Raw genomic sequence first — 298 nt, forward strand, 5'->3', positions numbered from 1 at the left:
CTGTGCGTGGCTCGCGGGGGGTTTAGACGGGGTAGCGGGAGGGGGCTGTGCCTGCTCACGGGGGAAGCGGGGGGGCTGTGGCGTGGCCCACGGGGGTTACACGGGCCGGGGTAGGGGAGGGGGCTGTGCCCGGCTCACGGGAGGGGAGCGGTGTGTGTGTACGTGGATCACTGAGAAGGGAGTTAGACGGGGCGGGGGGGGGTAGACGAGGGACCAGCGGGGGGGCTCCCTCTGGTGGCGGGGGCGCTGTGCCCAGCAGGGCGAGGCAGCGGCCCCGGCACTGAGGTCACTGCGGTGC

Source organism: Chelonoidis abingdonii, chromosome 20 (genome assembly GCF_003597395.2).
Source record: "Chelonoidis abingdonii isolate Lonesome George chromosome 20, CheloAbing_2.0, whole genome shotgun sequence".
Classification (NCBI taxonomy): Eukaryota; Metazoa; Chordata; order Testudines; family Testudinidae; genus Chelonoidis; species Chelonoidis abingdonii.